The sequence below is a fragment of the Cariama cristata genome, unplaced genomic scaffold, assembly GCF_000690535.1.
Source record: "Cariama cristata isolate BGI_N322 unplaced genomic scaffold, ASM69053v1 scaffold19108, whole genome shotgun sequence".
Lineage (NCBI taxonomy): Eukaryota > Metazoa > Chordata > Aves > Cariamiformes > Cariamidae > Cariama > Cariama cristata.
Window position 1 is genome coordinate 46,762 of NW_009631922.1, and position 490 is coordinate 47,251.

Sequence of the window (490 nt, forward strand, 5' to 3'; positions counted from 1 at the left end):
CGTGAAAGGGCTGCCAAGGGAAGGTGAGGGCCAGCAAGAGCTTTCCCTCCGGGCACCTTTGGTTTGGGAGCAATCTTTGGGCGTTTTCCATTTTGGAAGTGGGTGTTCGGGTGAATGCCTGGGAGATGGCATGGGAACAGTTAGGTGTGTAAGGAAGGACAGAGCCCCAGTGTTGGTGAGCCTGTGAAAGGGCTGCCAAGGGAAGGTACAGGCCAGCAGCAGCTTTCACACCTGGCACCTTCTGATTCGGAGCAGCCTTGAGCAACCACCTATAACATTGAGATAGCCCTGCTTTGGGCAGGGTCTGGGACTAGAGCCCTCCCGAAGTCCATCCCTCCCTCAGTCACGCTGTGGCTCTGGGTTTAACTGCCTTCCCTGGCTGAAGGCCAGCTCTCCATCGCTGACAGAGCCGTGGGCAGGGAGCTTTCTCATGGAGGCCCCTGCTCAGCGCCTACGGCTGCCTCTGGAGCTGCTGCGCACCCCACTCACC